The sequence below is a fragment of the Bubalus kerabau genome, chromosome X (assembly GCF_029407905.1).
Source record: "Bubalus kerabau isolate K-KA32 ecotype Philippines breed swamp buffalo chromosome X, PCC_UOA_SB_1v2, whole genome shotgun sequence".
NCBI classification, from domain to species: Eukaryota; Metazoa; Chordata; class Mammalia; order Artiodactyla; family Bovidae; genus Bubalus; species Bubalus kerabau.
Genome location: NC_073647.1, coordinates 123,129,903 through 123,153,258, shown reverse-complemented (window position 1 = coordinate 123,153,258; position 23,356 = coordinate 123,129,903). Strand labels below are relative to the sequence as shown.

At 40.5% G+C, this 23,356-nt stretch overlaps 1 pseudogene; it reads right to left on the bottom strand.

Annotated features, from left to right (window-relative positions):
- Positions 1-1,721: 1,721 nt before the first annotated feature.
- LOC129640163 (beta-galactoside alpha-2,6-sialyltransferase 1-like) overlaps positions 1,722-23,356 on the bottom strand; it is a 63,885-nt pseudogene continuing 42,250 nt past the window's right edge.

Genomic DNA, 23,356 nt, shown 5'->3' with positions numbered 1-23,356 from the left:
AAAAATTGATATATAGTTGATGTACAATATTATGTAAGTTACAAGTATACAACATAGTGATTCACAATTTTTGAAGGTTACATTCCATTTACAATTATTATAAACTATTACTAGAGTCCCTTTTTTGGTACAGTATATCCTTGCAGCTTATCTGTTTTAGACATAATAGTTTGTACCTCTTAATCTCTTACTCCTGTATAGTACCTCCCTCCCTTCCTTCTCTCCATTGGTAAGCCCTAGTTTGTACTCTATATCTGTGAACCTGTTTCCTTTTTGTTATATTTACTAGTTTGTTTTATTTTTTTATATGCCACATGTTCATGATATCATATAGTATGTGTCTTTGTCTGAGTTATTTCACTTAGCATAATGCCATCCATAATACAATGCATCTGTGTTGCTGCAGATGGCAAACTTTCATTCTTTTTTTGGTAGAGTAGTATTCCATTATGTGTGAGTCTGTGTGTACTGTGAGTCTAGCAATCAGTTTCAAAAAACTAACTGGAAAACTCACAAATATGGGGAAATTAAATAACAGACTCCTGAATAGTCAATGAATCAATAAAGAGCTCAATAATCAAAAGTTATCAGACAAATGGAAAAACAAAAGACCAAAATTTGTGCTGTATAGCAATTAGCAGCAGGAAGGGAATTATCAGGATCAGAGCAGAAATAAATGAAATAGAGACTAATAATGCAATAGAAAAGATTATGAAAACTAAGAGACAGTTTTTTAAAATATAGATAAAATATGACAAACTTTTAGCTGGACTTACCAAGAAAAATAGAGAACTCAAAATTATAAATGCATTTCATTTTTAATTGAAGTATAGTAGATTTAGTGTTTCAGGTGTACTGCAAGGTGATTCTGCTGCTGCTGCTGCTAAGTCGCTTCAGTTGTGTCCGACTCTGTGTGACCCCATAGAGCAGCCCACCAGGCTCGTCTGTCCCTGGGATTCTCCAGGCAAGAATACTGGAGTGGGTTGCCATTTCCTTCTCCAACACATGAAAGTGAAAAGTGAAAGTGAAGTCGCTCATTCATGTCTGACTCTTCATGACCCCATGGACTGCAGCCCACCAGGCTCCTCCGTCCATGGGATTTTTCCAGGCAAGAGTTACTGGAGTGGGGTGACATTGCCTCCTCTGTGAGGATAGAGACTGTACCTTTTTTTTTTTTTTTTTTTTTTTTTTTTTTTTTACTTTACAATATTGTATTGGTTTTGCCATACATCAACATGCATCTGCCACGGGTGTACACATGTTCCCTATCCTGAACCCCCCTCCCACCTCCCTCCCCATACCATCCCTCTGGGTCATCCCAGTGCACCAGCCCCAAGCTTCCTGTACCTTTTTTCCTGTTTCCCTGGCTTGCAATAACAACAGCATTCCCGTGGGGAAAGCAGACCAGTTTTGGCAGCCCTGGTGGGAAAGGTGGATCTTGCATTTGCCTGGGTCGGGGGCGGGAGGACCCTCTCTGGAGGGAATGCTAAACGGGTATACATGAGTGAGACAGGAGGCTCTGGGTTCACACACTCCTGTGACAACAGGGCAGGCTGGGCTGGGGGCCCTGCCCTTGAGTTTCTGAAGCCCCAGGGCTCTTGCTGCCTGGAGTGTGGGCTGTGATTATTCAGGCACACAGTCTTCCTTCCCAGGCCCGGGGTGTCCAGAAGACCAGCTGTAAAATGCCAATGGGGAAGGGTGAGGGGGCCCGGCTGGGGAGCTTATGCTCCACAGAGAATTGTCCGGAAGCTGTGCAACGTGGCTTTTCCAAGCAGGTAGATGTCCTCGTCTGTGCCGAGGTTGAGGTGCTTCACCATGTTCTTCTCAAAGAGGAGTGGGTGGTAGGTGCCCATTGTGCAGGCACTGTCGAAATACCTCTGATAGTAGTTGCATATGTCAGTCTTGCGCTTGGATGGGAGGAACTCATAAATATCCACCTGGTCACACAGTGACATCATAATGACAATGCTGAGCATCCCAGAGGACGGGGGGTTTAGCTGGATCTGCTCTAAGGAGATTTCTTGAATGATGTCCCACAGCTCCCAAGGCATCTGGGGCTTGAGGATGTAAAAGGGCTGATCAGGATGCAGCTTACGATAGCTCTTGAAGTTATTGAAGAAACTGTAGTCTGGATTCCTGTACCACTTTGGGATATCTAAATGGTAAACAGATGGGTCCCACACAATTAGGATTCCTTCATTGTACAAACTGTCTTTCAGGAAGCCCGCTTCTGTGGTGACCAACTGAGAGTTTACCAGACGAATGGTGGTTTTCGTGCCCACGTCTTGTTGGAATTTGACTGTGGGTGCCCCATTAAACCTCTGGACTGCATCATGATCATCTCTTTCTCAACCTAGCCGGGAGGACTTCAGAGATCCTGCTGGAGAGACAATAGCACACCTGCCCCACGGCCTTGGTCCTAATGTCCTCCTGAGGCAGGTAACCCTCCCAATCAGAGGAGTTGAAGGGAAAATCTGTGGTCTCTATCATTGAAATGTTCACGTGGTTCCAGAGGTAGCAAAGCAGGGCCTCTGCACTGTACTCAACCCCGGACCCTGGCCCCTTGTACATCACTTTGTACTTGTTCATGTTCAGATAATTCTTATGGATAGTTTGCAGCCTGGGGATAAGGTTTTTGGAGGAGCAAGGTGACTCAGTTATACTGAATTATTTTCCATTGTAGTTTGTTACAAAGTATTGGATATAGTTCTCGGTGCTATACAATAGGTTCTTGTTGTTTATCTATTTTATATTTAGTAGTGTGTATCTAATAATCTCAAATTCCCAATTTATTGCTCATTCCCCTTTCTCTGTTGGTTAAGTTTGCTTTCTATGTTTGTTGAGTCTGTTTCTGTTTTGTATATAAGTTCATCTTATCAATTTTTGTTTCCAAATATAAATGATATCATATGATATTTGTCTTTATCTGTTTGACTGCACTAGGTATGACAATATCTAGGTCCACCCATGTTGCTGCAAATGGCATTACTTCGTTCTTTTTAATAGCTGAGTAATATTCCACTGTGTATATTAATATGTACCATATCTTGTTTATCCATTCCTCTGTTGATGGACATTTAAGTTGATTCCATGTCTTGGCTATTGTAAATATTATTGCTATGAACATTAGGTTGCATATATCCTTTTTTTAAACATTTAAAATTTATTTTTTAATTGAAGTATAATTGCTTTACAATGTTATATTAGTTTCTGCTGTACAGCAATGTGAATCAGCTACATGTATACATATATCCGCTCCTTCTTGAGCCTCCCTCCCACCCTTTCCCTATCCCACCCCTCTAGGTCATCACAGAGCACCGAGCTGAGCTCCCTGTGCTGTACAGCAGCTTCCCCCTAGCTCTTTTTACACATGGTAATGTGTATATGTCAGTGCTACTCTCTCGATTCTTCCCACCCTCTCCTTCCCCCACTGGGTCCACAAGTTCATTCTCTACATCTGAGTCTCTATTCTTGCCCTGCACATTCTTTGGATGTATGCCCAGAAGTGGGATTGCTGGATCATATGGTAGCTCTAGTTTTAGTTAACTTTAAGGAACCTCCATACTGTTCTCCATCGTGGCTGCACCAATTGACGTTGCCACCAACAATGTAGGAGGGTTCCCTTTTCTCCACACCCTCTCAACATTTATTATTTGTAGACATTTTGATGATGGCCATTCTGACCAGTGTGATGTGGTATGTAAATATGTTTCTACACACAAATATTGAAGTATCTGAAAGAGAAAAAAATTCCATTTATAATTGCATCCAAAAGAATATGAAATACCAAGTAATCAATTTAATCAAGGAGGTAAAAGATTTAAACAATTTAAACTCTAAGACATTAATGAAAGAAATTAAAGGAGGTATGGATAAGTGCAAACATATTTCACTTTGGGTTTTGGATTTGGAACTGTCTTTACATTCAGTATTGATCTCTTGAAGATTATTTTAGTCTTAATCAGTCTTGATTCTCTGAATGTAGGTTATTTTACCTACATGAGACCCTCATTTTCCATCTCTTACCCAAAGATACTTTGGGGGATTTTATAAAGCCTCTTAAAGAGTTTGATAGACTATCTTTCTTTGTTCTTCTCTACCTCTGTCAGTCTAGTAAGGAAGATTCCTGTCAAAATGAAAAAGGTGATTTTGCCTTGACTTATTTTGTAATTCATAGTGGTTGTTGGTGAGTACTGTTCCATGTATAAATTCTCCTTAAAGGCCATTTCAGGGATTACTGTATCTTAAGAAATGATTGCCCTTCCTCCCTTTTTTGCAGAAAAGCATGACACATAGAAAATTGCATGGCAGGGGCATCAAGTAGTAAAGATATGGGAACACTGATACAGTTGTATGCCTTTAAAGTGAAATTGGATCATAGTAGAGTGGAAAGAATGCCAAATTTGTAGTCAGAAGCTCCTATGTTTGAAGCTTGGTGCTTGGCAAGAGAGAATGAGGGCATCAGTGTTCAACCTGCAATGCCCTTGTAAGAATTAGAAGACATGCATGTATGGGTTTCCACAGGATTTGGCATTTAATAAGTACTCAGCTCTTTTATTATTAAATGGTTGGGAAAGTGGAGTGAAAGGGTGAAGGAGAAACACCTAGATTAAAAGAGCATGAGTAACACTTAGATATTTATTAAACAAGATGTACAAACAATGATGATATCTGAAACAATAGTAATTTTGAACACCAGTTGGACATATGGTGACATAAGCTTATTTTAGGTTTGGAAATAGTGTCATAACTGTTGATTTTTAAAGTTTCTTTTAGAGATGCAAACTGAAGAATACACAGATTAGAGGGCAGGTTAATGGGGTATATATGGGGCAGGATTGTCCATGAAGTGGAGGTTTTTAGGACTGTAGGGTATGGATCTCTGTCACTGTATGTGTTTGTGTAAAAAAACCAAAATTTTTGTTATACACAGTTACATGGTTCTCAAAAAAGGAGATGGGAAAAAGACAGTTATAGGTCATAGCTTAAGACATTAAGCTACCCCAGAATTCAGAATCATAGATAAGAGCACGGGGAATTTGAAGAGTGGCACAAACACATGTAAGTTTGTTAAGGAGAAGCAGTAGATTCCAAAGAACGGCCTTATTTGTACCACAAATGTTCCTGGAGCTAGGCTCGTAAACACACAGTAATCATGAATGTCACACCAGTTAATAATGTAGTTGTTTAATGTCAAAATCACAGGTCTCTTTCTGAATTCTGACTCTTCATTAACTCCTTCAGATCTTTGTCTCAGTTCATCTCCATAATCAGCTCAGGGTTTGTTTATGGCTTTTCTTGATGTTGAGTATTGACTATATTTCTCCTTGTTTTTGAACAACCTCTGCTTCATTAAGTGCTTTATTTATGCTTCTGGAATATGTTTACCAATATGAAATTGCTCTTTTCCCCCTCAGGACATGCACAATGAAGAATATAAACCTTTTGACTAATTTTTGTTATTTTATCTTAGTCATGTATACTTTAATTTTCTGCAGAATAAAAATTCATTAAAATGATATAATGACGTTTATACAGTATGACAGAATTGACCAGAAACGCAGTTGAGATCATTATTTTACTTACAGAAAGTCTCAGTTGTCAAACTATCAAATAGATGATAACATAATTGATCATAATTGCTTATTAAAATGAAAGCATCAGCTGGCAAGATGGCACCTTGATTCAGAATCATTTTAATGACTGAATCAGAGCACTGCATGTTTCAAATTTGAGGAATTAGCTGCTACTGAGGCTGAAAAAGAAATGTACCTGCTGTTGAAGGATATAGCTTTTTAAAATAGTTTTATTTATTTGTATATATTTAGCTGTGCTAGGTCTTCATTGCTGGGCAGGCTTTCTCTAGCTGTGATGAGTGAGGGCCACTCTCTAGTTGTGTTGTACAGGCTTCTCATTGTGGTGGCTTCTCTTGTTGTGGAGCACAGGCTCTAGGGTGTGCAGGCTTGAAGAGTTGTGGCACGTGGGCTCAGTAGTTGCAGCTCCTGGGCTCTAGAGCCCAGGCTTAATAGTTGTGGCACATGGGCTTAGTTGCTCCGTGGCATGTGGGATCTTCCCAGATCAGGGATCAAACCCATGTCTCCTTCATTGCCAGGCAGATTCTTTACCACTGAGCCACCAGGGAAACCCTAAAGGATATAGCTTTTATATATGACATACATCAGAAATAAGAGAGGGAGATAGTTGAAACAAATATATTCATTTTACTAGATAACTCTTCTTCCACACATTGATGTTTACAGAGCATTGCACCTGTGGCCCAGTTTTGTCTCCACAAAATAATACTGAGTATGATTCTTATTTTATGTTGAGACACTGTTTCTCAAGGAATTCAACTGAAATGACTTACCCTAAGTCATTTGCCTGATGAGTACTGAAGTTCTGACTCAAGGCTCATCTCTGAATTGAGTGTTTTTTCCCCTTGTTCCTCCACTGGCACCCACAGATAAGAAGTTTTTCCAAAGTTATATTATTCTAAAAATGAATGCATTAAATTCACTTGTATTGTGAAACCTCAATCATAACTTCATAGTTATCCTTGGAAAGGATGACCAATTTTCTGCCATTATAAATTAGTAGAGGTGTACAACCAACTCACAGCTCTATTGGCGATTTCAGTGGAAAGTCTCCCAAATTACACTTTATGACCATTTTGAAACCAGTGTAAGGAAGGTTGAGTTAGGCTTTATGTCAAAGAATTTTACCTTATCAGGTGGAGACTCCATTGCTTTCACCCGCATCAGGAAACCATAGCTATTCTTGAGACTGTTTCTGGTTGTCAGCTGTCCAGATGTTTTTTCTATAGCCACTTTTGTTGCAACTTTTCATAGATAATTCTCATAGTTTCTTATCAGTTTGCATGAAAGCCTTTGTTTCATTATTTCCTAGTTGAACCATTAATACGAAATTAGTTTCACACATGATTATAGTCACTATTTTGATGGTTTGATTCCCGAGCTGCTCACAAAATATTCTACTGTATATTTTAAGGATTTGAGATTCCTTATACATGTTCATTATATTTATTTCAGTAACTTTATCTTTCTCAGAGGAGGAAACATTAATTTCCCTGACAGTGTGTATCAAGCTATTAAATATTTATGATGGTGACTATATCTTCATGGGAGTGAGAGAGTGTATTGAGGGGGTGATGGTTTGGAAGCAGAAATACTACCTTAAGGCCCAGATGACACAGGCCCCTTCCTAGCCTCTGACCAGGCTCCCGGTGGGACCACTAGCAATCCACTTCCAGCCCCTACTCTGGGTACTCATGTCTCAGAATTCCCTTCTCTAATGGCCCTCAGTCCCCTTCCAGGGCTGTGTGGGTTTCTTGGGCCCATTATACTGAGTGCAGACCTGCCTAATTTGTGTACAGTCCTGGGCCCAAGGGGTAACCAAGTGGTAGATATCAGTAGTGAGGTGTGAATGAGGTTTTAACCTGTGTTTGGTGGTGTCCACATGAATGCACAGTCCCTCTCAGGGTGGGAAGATGCAGAGCAGGCAGAAGTGAAGGAGAAAGGACCTCTCTAGCCCAGTGATAGACTTTGTCTGTGCGGCTACCTTCTAACCTATAAGTCCACAGTCTGAGAGTTCAGAACCAGAACCCACTCTTCTAGGTGAGCAAGGTATCTTGTCAAGCTAGGAGCACAGAACACTTTTACTTACCCTTTTCTGCATGTTATTTTTGACTTGTGAACACACAGATATATGATGCGTGAGCCTCTATTTGTTCTCTTGTCACAAGCCCCACAAATGCTACAGGTGGCCTGAGCCAGGGTTGCATTATCAGATAGGGAGTTTGCATCTACTTTGCTAGCATACACCAGCAACATCAAATGTAATAGCCTAATGTCAGCAGAGAATGCCGTGCTGACCATCAGAGCCTTGATTATTTCTCCTGAAATTGAAATAGCTTTCCAGATTTCCTCTGGTAGATACCCTAAAAGTACCACACTGTGAAGTCCCTGTGCAAAGTCACTAACTAAATATTCAGACTCTCCTAAAGTACTCCTGACGTGACAGTTCAGGGCAGTTCCATCTAAAAATTATTTGTCCATTCAATACACATCTATCAGTCATCTACTGTGTAAATGGAAGGCATTTTGAAAGAATATGTTAGGGGTGTAAAAGATGAATTATGCTCAGTTCTCATTTTCTGGTCTAATAATGAAGATCTCATAATCTTTTAATAACTGTAAGATAGGTCAATAAGTAGTATATTCATGACAGATAGAGTCATGATTCTTTGGGAGTTTCTATGTAGGCAGTTGTGCATTTCATGCACTGCTTAAATTATACCATCTGCGTTTGAATCTCCGAAGCTTGCTGCCTCCGCCTCCTTCTGCTTACCTCATTCTTTTTTCTAGCTAAATCCTAGTTAGTTTTTGAATGTCAGCTCAGATTACAGCCTCTGCAAGGTGCATTTCCCAACACTGTTCTCCCTTGCCTGGGGTAGGTGCATTATCCCTTGAGTTCCCAGAGTACCTCACTTCACTGGATTCTAAGTTTGCACATCTGTCTGTCCCCGAGAATTGGGCTCCTTTAGGGTACAATGGCGGAGAAGGCAATGGCACCCCACTCCAGTACTCTTGCATGGAAAATCGCATGGATGGAGGAGCCTGGTGGGCTGCAGTCCATGGGGTCGCAAAGAGTCAGACACGACTAAGCAACTTCACTTTCACTTTTCACTTTCATGCATTGGAGAAGGAAATGGCAACCCACTCCAGTGTTCTTGCCTGGAGAATCCCAGGGATGGGGGAGCCTGGTGGGCTGCCGTCTATGGGGTCGCACAGAGTCGGACACCATTGAAGCGACTTAGCAGCAGCAGAAGCAGCAGGGTACAATGGCATCTTCCACATCTGTAAGTCCTCTACTCCACACAATGTCTAGGACGTGCTGGGAATGCTCTAATGGCCTGCTGAATGGCTGAGGATCACAGGAGTATAATAACTATGTTGTAGAATACTAAGGCAGAATGTAAAGAGGAAGAAAAGGGGGGTAACTGATTGAAGTAAATGAAATATCATGAGCAAAGCACAGGTGGGACACTGATATAGGGGAAAAAAGCAAAGAGTGTAGCTGAGCTCTGTTGTGGGTTTTCTGGAACAAAGATTTAGGAACTCATGCAGAATAAGAAGGCTTTTGAATATTAGACTAAGGTGTCTTCATCTTTCTTGTTAAAAATATAGTTCCAGTGAGCATTTTTAACCAGTAGAGTTTTGTGAATGGAGGTCTACTTTAAGAATTAACATTATGGTTTGCGAAGATGCCTAGGAGGAGAAACAGGGAGCTGCAGATGAACTAAGAAACTCTTCATTTACCAGCCATTTCTGGATAGTTTATTAGTTCACAGTCCCTGTCCTGGGATCTGGAGACACTGAGGCACATAAGTCTTTAAAGTCCCACAGTCTGACATGGGAGACTGACCTTTAAAGAAGGAGGAATGATCCTGGAAGATATTTTAGAGCTTCTATGAAGGGACCTTTCTATATACCCAGAGGAGCATAAGGAGTCATAGTTGGCTATGGTTGGAGACTGCTTTTGCCTGGAGGGAAGAATTATTGACTACTCATATCAGAATGCAAAAGAAGGGTTTTTTTTTTTATTGTAGTATAGTTGCTTTACACTGTTGTGTTAGTTTCTGCCATACAATAACTCAAATCAGCAGAACGAGATAAATAAATAAATAAATAAATATATATATATATGTATGTATGTATGTATCTCCTCCCTCTTCAGTCTCCCTCCCACCCCATCCCCCCAGGAGGGGTTGTTTAAGAGGAAATATAATAGTTTAATCATTTTGAGCCTATTGCTTTTGGGGGATTACAAGCAGACATAACAACACAAGTACCGAACAAGTTGTGCCTCATGAATCTCCCAACTTAATTTCTGCAACTACCCCCACTATGCAGCATAAGGAATCACTAATGTTATACTGGAAGGAAGGCAGCCTCTTCTGTATTGTGTTGCACAGAGTATAAGATAGTGGGGCACAGAGTATAAGATAGTGAAAAAGAGACAATGTAACTGTTGAGAAGATAATGTGAAAAGCTAAGGCTTAGACATACAGGAGCAGAAACCAATTTAGACCACACATTGATAAATATCCAGGAAACTGCTGAGCATGAAACAACTTTGGGTTGAGGTAGTCCTCTCTACAAACCCATACACCTTGCTGTGATGTATTTCTGGAAAGCTATTGTAACAAGGGCTGTTATGTTTCCTTAAAAATAACAACTTTCCACTCCTGATGAGTATACTTTCAGTTGGAGGAAAAATTTTCGAATAGGAAAGCAGTAGGGCAGGAGTCCTTTACTTTTAAAGTAGAAAGGACTTTTTTGTCACATCTTTCTATTCACAAAGGCCAATATCAGCAGAATCATTAAACTTCTATTCACAAAGGCCAGTATCAGCAGAATCATTAAACTCTTGGTGCTTCTAGTCCTGGCCCCTATTCCCAGCTGCAAACAAGTCTGCCAATCACTGTCACTTTCGTCAGAAAATTTTGTGCCATGAATGCCTGGAATGAGTTGGGTGATGAGGTTCTCATAGACTGTTGAGAATCTGTTGGAGAAATGACCCTATGGGGGTCATCACAGAGACTTGCAGTCTGTCTATATCCAAGGCAGTGACCTTGGGAGGGAAGATCAGAATCTTTACATGTCCTATTAAAGATGGGCCAAATGAATGTGTGTGATAATTACACCTATTATACTTTAAGACAGGGAAACAAATAAGCAACAAACCAGGAAGGAACCAACTCAAGAAATCTATGGCCCCAATTAGACTTCCAATACAGCCTACCTTATCTTGAACACTAGTTTCATTAATACATCTTTTGTACCTGGAAAGTGACTGAATTAGGTCACACTAGATTGTGCTCCCGTAGAAGGCCGTGGCAACCCACTCCAGTACTGTGGAAAATCCCATGGATGGAGGAGCTTGGTAGGCTGCAGTCCATGGGGTTGCACAGAGTTGGACACAACTGAAGCGACTTAGCAGCAGCAGATTGTGCTCCAGGAATAAAACAATCTCAAAATCTCAGTGCCTTAAAACAAAAATAGTTTGTATTGTGGGTTCTGCTGAGGAACAATAGATGCTCCAATCTGGAATTAAAAAAAAAAAATAGAGGCTGGTTTTTAGGAAGAATTTGGCATAAAGGAGATTATCACAGGGCTGGACTTGAGCATATGGGCTTGGAAGAGGGGAGGGATTTCTCCATGCGCACCCCAGAGCCTCCCTGTTCCTTTCATGGACTCCACTTCCTCAGTGCTTGTGATCTGAAGGTTAAGATCTGAGGGCGGGGCCTCAGTGATTCCTGATATCACTGCATTCTGCTGTATTTCTCTATGAAATTTTCTTTTTCTACTAAAGGTTTTGATTACAGCAGGACCTATGCCATTAAATAGAGATGAATTTATATTAGTTAAGTAGCATTGAAAATTAAAATTTCAGTGGTTCACTACGAGGCCAGGTGTAAATAGTACTTTAAGTATGTGTTTAGGCACCTTGATCCAGTTTTATAAATTTTCTAACTATATTAAATTTTAGAAAAGACTTAATTCCTTTGCCCATAAGATGGTTTAGAAAACATGATAAACTTTTAAATAATAAATGTGTGGCATTTAAAATAACATCTGATATATTATAAGCTTAAAGGAGGAGGGGGAATCTAGTTAGCTAAGTGATTATCAACAGCCATCTCCAAGCCAAGGAGAGAGGCCTCAGAAGAAACCAAACCTGCTGACGCCTGGATCCTGGACTTCTAGCCTCCAGAATGATGAGAAAACACGTTTCTGTTGTTTAACCACCCATAGTCCCAGATCCCACAGTTGCATGAGTGAGTGCTAACAGCCCAGGCCCCCACTGCTTGTGGACCCTGATCTGGTCCTGACTCCTTCACTGGCCTATACTGCCACATGCGCCTACTGGTAGCCACTGCATAGCACTGACCTCAGCTCCCATGGCTTGCCTCGCCTACTGTGTGCTCCTCTTCTGCTAGGCCCTGCGGCCACACGAGTGCATGCTGACAGCCAAGGCCCCACAGATGCTCATGGACTCAGATCTGGCCATGACATACGTCACTGGCCTGCAAAGCCACCTGTGCTTGAGAGTAGAGCTTCCACATTCTCACCAGTACAACAGCAACAAAATGGTATTTTGTAAGGAGAAGGATGCACTAACCTTATTACAGTGACCATTTTGCAATATACACCTGTATATTATCACATTGTACGCCTTAACCTTACACAATGTTATATGTTAATTATATCAGTAAAGCTTGAAAAAAAAAAATTCAGTGAACCACTAACCTAGCCAGAGCTCCTCATATTTAGTGTACAGACAAGATAGCCTTGGGAATCTTTTAGAAACGGAGATATGTTGATTCTGATTTGGCAAGCCTGAAGTGAGGTCTAAGACCGCTGATCCTCAGGCCATGGTGGGCATAGCAGGGCCCCAGCCAGCCTCCCTGTCTCAGGGATTGGAGCAGAATTGTGAACTCTCTGAACTGGAAAATTGAAAACAGAACAACAGCCAGAGTGCAATCACTCATCCCTGTGCTGTTCAGGCAAGGAGATGAGGAAAAAGAACTTGGGTTAAGTGCTGGGCAGAATATGAGCTCTGGTTAAATTGAAAAGTGATACTGGAGAAGGGACAGGAAGATTTCTAAGGAGCCTGACTGGAGATGTGAGGCACAGTAGACACGAGAGAAGAATGGGTCAGAAGAACAAATGAGAAGAATGGGAGGAAGAAAAAAGACCAGACCAGTATAAGCATGCTTTTCTGGTCTGTATTTCACTGGCTGAACACACCGCCAAAGTCCAGCTTTTTTGTGCTCCTAAGCAATGTGAAGTCCTCAAAAATTTTTCTTATAAAAAGAATTTGAGGATGTAAAAGATAGTCTGATAATTGGGAAAACATGGATCCAGTCTCAGCACAACATACCGATTCTTTTCTGCTTGTGTTTACACTCCCTGTTGCTATGTCACATTGGTAAGTTTTCTTTTGGAGAGTATTCAAACTGATAGTAAAAGTATTATATACACTGGAAAAAATAGAACTATAAAAAATTCCAGCCTACACAGAAATATATTTAATATTTCCATTAATATATTTAATGGATTTTGGTTTACTGGAGCTAGAATAATTTCCAATGTTTTCTTTTTCAAAGGCTGCTTACCACTTGTTCTGTTTGTTTAGTTAATACAGATATTTTGGCACAAGTGTGAGGATTGGTCATTTTAACTATATTCTTAAAGCAAACCTGAAGCACTCATGAGCATAAGTTTCTACTGCCGGGCTTTGTTCTGGAGAGACTTGGGTCCCATCCCTGGATTGGAAAGATCCCCTGGAGGAGGGCATGGCAAACCACCACAGTATTCTCTCCTGGAGAATTCCATGGACAGAAGAGCCTGGCGGGCTATGGTCCATAGGGTCGCAAAGACTTGAACATGACTGAAACGACTTAGCACAGGACAACTGAATTAAAGAAAAAAGAATACTTTTATTCTCATCTTTAAAAATATTTTACAGTGGTTCTGTTTATAAAAGACTGCAGGTTATTTCAGAGTTCACTTAAGCATTTTGAAAGCTGAGAAATGAATTTGACTTCAAGCAACATACTTGATTGTGTTAGCATATTGGTCATGAGGACCCCTTCCTGGGTCCTAACCCAGCAGAGACTCTCTGCCTTACCAGGGAACGTTCTATTTCCTTTGGGTTTGTGCATCCAAAAACAAAACAGAAACTGAAGCTGAGATGGATGTAGTACAAGGTTTGTTCAATGGCTAAAGAATGGAGAAGCTCACACTTAGTTCACAAATCAACTTCTTTCCTAATAGTGGAAGAAGCTTGATTTTTAAGGCATAAGAATAATAAGGGGGGAGGGGCATATGCATTAATTTTCTGGGAAAAGGTGGGGGTCTTTTCCTGGAAATGGCATGCCGCCCTTTCTCTGTCCTTATTTGGTCTGCAACTTCTGATCATGGCCACTAGTGGAAGTGTCATTCAGCATGCTAATGTGGTGGTATTAGCATATAGTGAAACTCAAGGTTTGCTGGAGGTTGTCACTATCTTGTTTTCATCTGGTTTCCTCTGATTTCTTGTTTTCTGTCTCTCTTGGCTTCCTTCATTTGTGTCCAACCCTGTGACCTAAAGGCATAGGTTAGTTCATTTTGCAGGGATGGACTGGACAATGTCGGAGCAAAATTGTGGCTGCAGACCTGGTGTCAATTGCTATAAAATGAAAAGCTGTACAAAAATTCAAACCCCAACTATTAATACCATTTACTGGGTAAATCTATGTCCTGCTTTACTTTTAACAATAATTTTCCCAGTTCAGTTCAGTTGCTCAGTCGTGTCTGACTCTTTGTGACCCCATGAATCACAGCACACCAGGCCTCCCTGTCCATCACCAACTCCCGGAGTTCACTTAGACTCCATGTGTAGATGTATGATTTTGGTTTTGTACAGGAAATGAGTGGGTAGAGATAGGTGGGAGCCAAGGAACACAGAGAATATGCTTATTATTCATTATGGTTCAGTGGAGAAAATTCCTAAAGGAATTGGTATGTAACCAGAACAATGAACAACAATTCTTTGTTGTGAGGGTCCAATCATGCATGAGACCTCATGTTCTTGAGACTTTACTGTGAAACACAAAATGGAATTTCAACATCAAAGGAGATCACCACTTAGCAGAAATTTGTATTATGGAACATGTTTATTAGAAGTACCTTACTAAATTTTATTAATGAATATATAGCTTAGTTATTTAAGCAGCCATTGCTTTCCTTTTTATTGTAACTATGTAAACTCTTAGCTATACCAGAGAAACAGTTTGGTTTTTTTTTAATAGCTTTATTCAGGTACAATCGATACACAAAAAACTGCATATATTTAATGCATATACTTAGATGAGGGTAGACATATGCAAACATCCCTGGTAATACCTTAATCTAGGTGGTAGACATATTCAGTACTTCCAAGATTTTCTTATGTTCCTTGTTTTTTTGTGTGTAAGAACACTTGATATGCAATCTACTCTTAAACTTTGAAATGTACAATATCTTGTTGTTAACTGTAGGTGCTATGTTGTACAGCAGGTTCCTAGAACTTATTCATTTTGTATAACAGAACTTTACGCCATTTAATAACAACTCACTCCCCCCCCCACCTCCTGTCCTTTGGAAACCACTATTGTATTCGCTGTTTATATGAGATTGACTGTTTTATATACCTCATGGAAGTTGAATCATGCAGTAATTTTTTGCTGTGACTGGCTTACTTACTTAGCATAATGTCCTCTAAGTTCATCCATCTTGTCACATGTCACAGATTTTCCTTCTTTTTTATAGGTGAATGATATTCCATTCTGTGAACATACCAAATTCTCCTTATCCACTCATTGATCCATCAATAGACACTTAGGTTTCTTCCATTCTTGGCTATTGTGAATAGGGCTGCAATGAAAATGGTAGTCTCAGTATATCTTCAAGGTCCTAATTTCAATTAATTTGGATATATATCAAGAAGTGGATTATTAGGCCATACGTTAATTCTGTTTTTAATTTTTTGGGGAATATCCTTACTATTTCTGCTGCTGTACTATTTTATATTCCTACTAACATGGTAAATAATAAGCAGGGTGACAATATACAGCCTTGACGTACTCCTTTTCCTATTTGGAACCAGTCTGTTGTTCCATGTCCAGTTCTTAACTGTTGCTTCCTGATGTGCATATAGGTTTCTCAAGAGGCAGGTCAGGTGGTCTGGTATTCCCATCTCTTGAAGAATTTTCCACAGTTTATTGTGATCCACACAGTCAAAGGCTTTGGCATAGTCAATAAAGGAGAAATAGATGTTTTCCTGGAACTCTCTTGCTTTTTTGATGATCCAGCGGATGTTGGTCATTTGATCTCTGGATCCTCTGCCTTTTCTAAAACCAGCTTGAACATCTGGAAATTCAGGGTTCACATATTGCTGAAGCCCGGCTTGGAGAATTTTGAGCATTACTTTACTAGCATGTAAGATGAGTGCAATTGTGCGGTAGTTTGAGCATTCTTTGGCATTGCCTTTCTTTGGGATTGGAATGCAAACTGACCTTTTCCAGTCCTGTGGCCACTGCTGAGTTTTCCACATTTGCTGGCATATTGAGTGCAGCACTTTCACAGCATCATCTTTTAGGATTTGAAATAGCTCAACTGGAATTCCATCACCTCTACTAGCTTTGTTCATAATGATGCTTTCTAAGGCCCACTTGACTTCACATTCCAGGATGTCTGGCTCTAGGTGAGTGATCATACCATCATAATTATCTTGGTTGTAAAGATCTTTTTTGTACAGTTCTTCTGTGTATTCTTGCCACCTCTTCTTAATATCTTCTGCTTCTGTTAGGTCCATACAATTTCTGTCCTTTATCGAGCCCATCTTTGCATGAAATGTTCCCTTGGTATCTCTAATTTTCTTGAAGAGATCTCTAGTCCTTCCCATTCTGTTGTTTTCCTCTATTTCTTTGCATTGATCACTGAGAAAGGCTTAGAAACACTGGGCTGGAAGAAGCACAAGCTGGAATCAAGATTGCCGGGAGAAATATGAATAACCTCAGATATGCAGATGACACCACCGTTTATGGCAGAAAGTGAAGAGGAACTAAAAAGCCTCTTGATGAAAGTGAAAGAGGAGAGTGAAAAAGTTGGCTTAAAGCTCAACATTCAGAAAACGAAAATCATGGCATCTGGTCCCATCACTTCATGGGAAATAGATGGGGAAACATGGAAACAGTGTCAGACTTTATTTTGGGGGGCTGCAAAATCACTGCAGATGGTGGCTGCACCATGAAATTAAAAGACGCTTACTCCTGGAAGAAAAGTTATGACCAACCTAGATAGCATATTGAAAAGCAGAGACATTACTTTGCCAACAAAGGTCCATCTAGTCAAGGCTATGGTTTTTGCAGTGGTCATGTATGGATGTGAGAGTTGGACTGTGAAGAAAGCTGAATGCCAAAGAATTGATGCTTTTGAACTGTGGTGTTGAAGACTCTTGAGAGTCCCTTGGACTGCAAGGAAATCCAACCAGTCCGTTCTAAAGGAGATAAGCCCTGGGTGTTCTTTGGAAGGAATGATGCTAAAGCTGAAACTCCAGTACTTTGGCCACCTCATGTGAAGAGTTGACTCATTGGAAAAGACTCTGATGCTGGGTGGGATTGGGGGCAGTAGGAAAAGGGGATGACAGAGGCTGAGATGGTTGGATGGCATCACCGACTCTATGGACGTGAGTTTGAGTCAATTCCGGGAGATGGTGATGGACAGGGAGGCCTGGAGTGCTGCGATTCACAGGGTCGCAGAGAGTCGGACACGACTGAGTGAGTGAACTGAACTGAACATGGTAAAACGCTTCCAGTTTCTCTACAACGTTGCCAATACTTAGTATCTTTTTAAAAGTACAGTCATCCTAAAAGGTGTTATGTGACATCTCATTGTGGTTTTGATTTACATTTGCCTGATAATTAGTGATGTTGAGCATGTATTCATGTTGAGTTATTTGTTTTAAAATGGCTAGCTTGAGTTATGTGAATTCCCATTGAGATTATTTCGAATTAGCCCTTGGAGGCTAATAAAAAAAATATTGGATTAGCTTTTGCATGGAATAATAAGGCTTGGCCTTAGATATTGATCTTTAGAAAGATAGTACCACTGTGAGACATTGTGAAAGCAAAAAGTCATTAGGATTTAAAGATCTCATCTGGAAGCAATAGAATTTCATACTATAGTGACTTAGAAGTCAAAGTATTAATAATTATACCAGAAAATAGTGAAATTCCAGTGAAGAACTTAAGTTGCTTTTCTGTTATTATTTTGGGACTTACAGCATTATATTGGCCTGCAGCCAGGGTAATTCTTGGAGTGTCTGAGACAAAAGAGTGTCAATTATACTTTGATAATTTTTGGTAAACTTTTTGATTTAAAAAATCTATAACATAGCATGCTGCTGTTGCTGCTAAGTCACTTCAGTCATGTCCGACTCTGTGCGACCCCACAGACGGCAGCCCACCAGGCTCCCCCATCCCTGGGATTCTCCAGGCAAGAACACTGGAGTGGGTTGCCATTTCCTTCTCCAATGCATGCAAGTGAAAAGTGAAAGTGAAGTCACTCAGCCGTGTCCGACTCTTCACCACCCCATGGACTGCAGCCTACTAGGCTGCTCCATCCATGGGACTTATTAATTCCCAACAGTAAAAACACAGGTGTTCTATTTCTCTCTGTAATTTTCTGATTTTTTTTTTCATTTTTCGAAAGAAAATAAATGAAGGAAAGGAAAGTAAATGAGTCTGTTAAGAAACTAGAGCACAAGGAAGAATAAGTTAGCTCGTTTCAAGTTAGGGGAATGATGAGACTATATGTCTATAAGGGGAAATTGCTACAGAGTGTGCATTAATTCTGGCTGCCATAACAAAATACCCCAAACTAGGTGGCTTCAACAGCCAAAATTTATTTTCTCAAGTTTTAGAGGTTGGAAGTTCAAGATCACTGTACCATAATGGCTGGGTTCTGGTGAGATCTCTCTTTCTTGTTTGCAGACACCTGCCTTGTCACTGTATCTTAGATGATGGAGAGCAAACTATCTGGTTTCTCCTTTCCCTCTTATAAGGACACAAATCCCATCAGATTAGGGCCTTACCTTTATGACTTTATTTTAATTTTAATTACTTCCACAAAAGGCCCTATCTCAAAATAGTCATATTGGAGGTTTGGCTTCAAGAGAAGAATTTTGGCGGGACAAAAATTTTCAGTATATAACAAGTATACGAAAATAAAAGAAGAAAAAGAAGATAGTGGACAGAGATTAAATCACTGTTTAAACAGTGTTGCATGAGCACTTAGATGGCATAGAATTAGAAGCTCCAGTAGATCTGACAGGAATGTGGGAATTCTTCTTTTATAGAGAAGAAGAAGAACTAAAATACACAGAGACACTTACAGGCAATGAGGAAGGGAGGTAATTAGAGAGAGGGTTTTCTAATTACATGGTCTTATTCTTTCAACTAGTTTGTAAATATATTCATTTATCAAGAGTAAAAGACGCTGTGATTAAATTATACCCCAAGGAGTGCATGAAGAGTTTGAAATGGCTTCTATGGTCATTATAATAGAAATTCAACAAGAAGTGTTTTTTAATTGTCAGGGAGCATTGAAGGAGTACTTGGGGTTAGAAAACATTAATTTGTAGTGAATTGTCAAAGCAAATGATCATAATTTTCTTCAGATCAATTCTTGACAGCAAAACTGTGGTAATTGGCAAGGCCAACTAGTGGTTTAGAGCATAAATGTTTCATCGTGTGAAACAAAATAAGAGCCCTGAGAGATGATAGTTTGTATTAATAGTTGATCTAGTTATTTCTACCTAAACCATGGTGTTCTTCTGTTGAAGATGAAATCACAGAGTATCATCATCAGATGAGGATTTCCCATGACCATGACTGAATAGAACAAGAACAAACCCACTCTGTAATCATACAGTCATACAACACAAGTAACCAAATATCTCCCTCTTTCAGCTAATATCTGTAATTGCTGCTTCTTTCCCAATGATGACTTTTGCCCCACTCCTTTCCTCCTACCACCTAGACACATCGTAATTACCATGACCGAAGATCTGAAAGAGTCAGACACAATTGAGCGATTGACACACATACAATCCTCAAGTTACTCCTGCTTTCTGACAACATGGACTCCAGAACAGACATATACTTTCTTGGAGCCTTCCTAAAATCAGTTAGCATGAACCCAAATCCTCGAATAATCCCCCAACTCCTTATCGGAATGCCCCACTCTTCGCCATGATTTAGCTTCCCTTGTTGCAACAGTAAACTTAATTTCATTGACAGTAAGGTCCCTGGTGGTCTTTCTCTGGAGGGTGTCGATGTAGGGCATAAAATGTGGCCTTTGTCTTTAACACAGCTACTCATGGGGTCCAAGCTAGGAAGGCATAGGTGAGACTAGAGTGGAGCTGATGGACTGATGGATGTGGTACCCAGAGACAGAGTACTCACATCAATGGTGGAGGATTGGTTTAGTGTGTGAGAGACTGGACAGGAAACAAAAGCGGGGACAGACTTCACACTGATGAAGACGACCTGTACGGAACACTTGTATTTACATCCCCAAGCACAGCTTCTTTTTTTTTTTTTAATTTTATTTTCTTTTTAAACTTTACATAATTGTATTAGTTTTGCCAAATATCAAAATGAATCCGCCACAGGTATACATGTGTTCCCCATCCTGAAACCTCCTCCCTCCTCTCTCCTCCCTCCCCATTCCATCCCTCTGGGTCGTCCCAGTGCACCAGCCCCAAGCATCACAGCTTCTTATACTCAGTAGCCTGTACTCTGATTGAAAACTAGTTTTTATTTTAAAAGTGGAGCTTAGAGCTCCTTCTCTTCTTCTGTCTCAAGATGAGTAGATATTTGCACATCAACTCAGATTCACAAAGTATGTCAGAAGCACAAGGAGCCTATAATATTCTCTCTCTTTCTTACTGACTTGGTAGGGAGGCAAATAGGAACTCTTTCCATAGATGGAAACCCACTCTTGTGGCAGAGTAAATTAGCACACAATAAAATGTGAATATTTATTTTGTCATTCAAAGACCCCCTTCCCCACCAGCTTCTAAATGGAGAAAAAATATCACTACATATGCAATTGGGTATAAACTTTGTATGATTCAAAAATGTTGAGAATCATTCAGAACTGTAGGTGATCGGAGTTTGAAGAAAATATTTAATCTTTCAGAGAGCCTTCCCTTCCCCTTGCTTCTGTCTCTAAGGTGGTGTTAGGGTAGATGGACCGAAGTGTTTCAAGGATCTCCCAGTCTTGAGAAAGAGCCAAGGATCTCAGATACAATGCCCTCTCTTTCTGTCGTCTCTGGGACAAGGTTCCTTGTAAACATGAGTGTGGAAAACCTTGCTAACTATGTGGCTGAAACTTCTGATTGGTTCAGTTAATGATCTGGTCTCTTTTAACTTGGTCAGAATAATCGAAGATCAGCTTGGTTTCCATCAGAGGCAAGTTACTGATTGTAACTCATCTCCTGTCATACCTGCTAGCTTCAGAGACCCCCCCGACCCAACCCGTATCAAGCCAGAGTTCTGTGCCATATGGGAGTAAGGGTTGGCTTATCAAAGGAAAATTTCAGGTGCCTTTGTAAGGCCGAGTTCTTAAGAGTTTTGTTCAAGGTTGTTGGGAAAGGGGTGGCCCAAGAACTGACCTCTTCCTACATCTCTCAGTGCAGAATAAAAGAAATAGCCTCCTTCTCAGCCATTAATGTTATTCTTGTTTGTCAAAAGTATCTCCTTCTTGGCAGGGGAACCCTTCTATAACATTGGTGGGAATGCAAATTTGTGCAGCCTCTATGGAAAATACTATGCTGTTCAGTTCCTAGGTCATGTCTGACTCTGTGACACCATGGACTGCAGCATGCCAGGTCCCCTGTCCTTCACCATTTCCCAGAGTTTGCTCAAGTTCATGTCCATTGAGTCCATGATGCCATCCAACCATCTCATCCTTTGTCACCCCCTTCTCTTCCTGTCTTCCATCTTTCCCAGCATCAGAGTCTTTTCCAGTGAGTCAACTCTTTATGTGAGGCCAAAGTACTGGAGCTTCAGCATCAGTCCTTCCAGTGAATATCCAGGGTTGATTTCCTTTTGGATGAACTGGTTTCATCTGCTTGCTGTCCAAAGGACTCTCAGTCTTTTTGGTTCAATTCTCACATCCATACATGACTACTGGAAAATCCATAGCTTTGACTATATGGACCTTTGTAGGTAAAGTCATGTCTCTGGTTTTTAATATGCTGTCAACATTTTCAAAGCTTTTCTTCCAAGGAGCAAGTGTCTTTTAATTTTCTGGCTGCAGTCACCATATGCAGTGATTAGGGGCCCAAGAAAATAAAATCTGTCACTGTTTCTACTTTTTCCCCCATCTATTTGCCATGAAGTAATGGGATCAGATGCCATGATCTTAGTTTTTTTTGAATGTTGAGTTTTAAGCCAGATTTTTCACTCTCCTCTTTCACCCTCATCAAGAGGCTCTTTGCTTCCTACCATTAGAGTGGTATCATCCGCATATCTGAAGTTGTTGATATTTCTACCAGAAGTCCTGAATCCCCATTTGTGTATCATCCAGCCGAGCATTTTGCATGATGTACTCTGCACGTGAAGTGAAGTGAAAGTCGCTCAGTCGTGTCCAACCCTTTGCGACCCCATGGTCTATACAGTCCATGGAATTCTCCAGACCAGAATACTGGAATGGGTAGCCTTCCCTTCTCCAGGGGAATCTTCCCAACTCAGGGATCAAACCCAGGTCTCCCGCATTGCAGGTGGATTCTTTACCAGCTGAGCCACAAGAGAAGCACACTCTGCATAGAAGTTAAGTAAGCATGGTGGCAATATACAGTCTTAACGTACTCTTTTCCCAGTTTTGAACCAGTCCATTGTTCCATGTCTGGTTCTAACTGTTGCTTCTTGTCCTGCATACAGATTTCTCAGGAGGCAGGTAAGGTGGTCTGGTATTCCCATTTCATTAAGAATTTTCCATGGTTTGAAATGATTCACACAGTTAAAGGCTTTTGTGTAGACAGTGAAGCAGAAGTAGATTTTTTTTTTTAATTCTCTTACTTTTTCTATGATCCAACAGATATTGGCAGTTTGATCTCTGGTTCCTATGCCTTTTCTAAATCCAACTTGTACATCTGGAAGTTCTTGGTTTCCATACTGTTGAAGTCTAGCTTGAAGGGTTTTGAGCATTTCCTTGCTAGCATGTTAAATGAGCACAAAATCACTGCAGATGGTGACTGCAGCCATGAAATTAAAAGACGCTTACTCCTTGGAAGGAAAGTTATGACCAACCTAGACAGCATATTGAAAAGCAGAGACATTACTTTGTCAACAAAGATCTGTCTAGTCAAGGCTATGGTTTTTCCAGTGGTCATGTATGGATGTGACAGTTGGATTATAAGGAAAGCTGGGCTCATGGGGTTGCAGAGTCAGACACGACTGAGTGACTGAACTGAACTGAACTGATATAGTAGTTTGAACATTCTTCAGAAAATAGTATAGAGATTCCTTCAGTTCAGTTCAGTTCAGTCACTCAGTCGTGTCCGACTCTTTGCGACCCCATGAATTGCAGCACACCAGGCCTCCCTGTCCATCACCAACTCCTGCAGTTCACTCAGACTCATGTCCATCGAGTCAGTGATGCCATCCAGCCATCTCATCCTCTGTCATCCCCTTCTCCTCCTGCCCCCAATCCCTCCCAGCATCAGAGTCTTTTCCAAT